Source organism: Penaeus monodon, chromosome 34 (genome assembly GCF_015228065.2).
Source record: "Penaeus monodon isolate SGIC_2016 chromosome 34, NSTDA_Pmon_1, whole genome shotgun sequence".
NCBI classification, from domain to species: Eukaryota; Metazoa; Arthropoda; class Malacostraca; order Decapoda; family Penaeidae; genus Penaeus; species Penaeus monodon.
Window position 1 is genome coordinate 8,092,498 of NC_051419.1, and position 310 is coordinate 8,092,807.

The window sequence follows — 310 nt, forward strand, 5'->3', positions numbered from 1 at the left end:
ATTAACATATTTACTTATTCGTTCGTGCTTACGTGCATCTGTTCTTTTGTATATTGCTGTGCCTTGTGTAATGATTGTGTATATAAAAAGAAAGTGACAATAGACTATGATATGAATGCATACATTCTTTTATAATACATAAAATAACAAAACGTTTCACTCCTTTATTATATGTAGTTTCAAATGAAAATCGACTGATGTGCATTTATGTTACAGATCAAATTCCTTTTATGTATATCCCGAGTTCAGGTTATGCGAATTTTGATTTTAAGATATTAGACGATATACTCACTCGAGCATACATAAAATT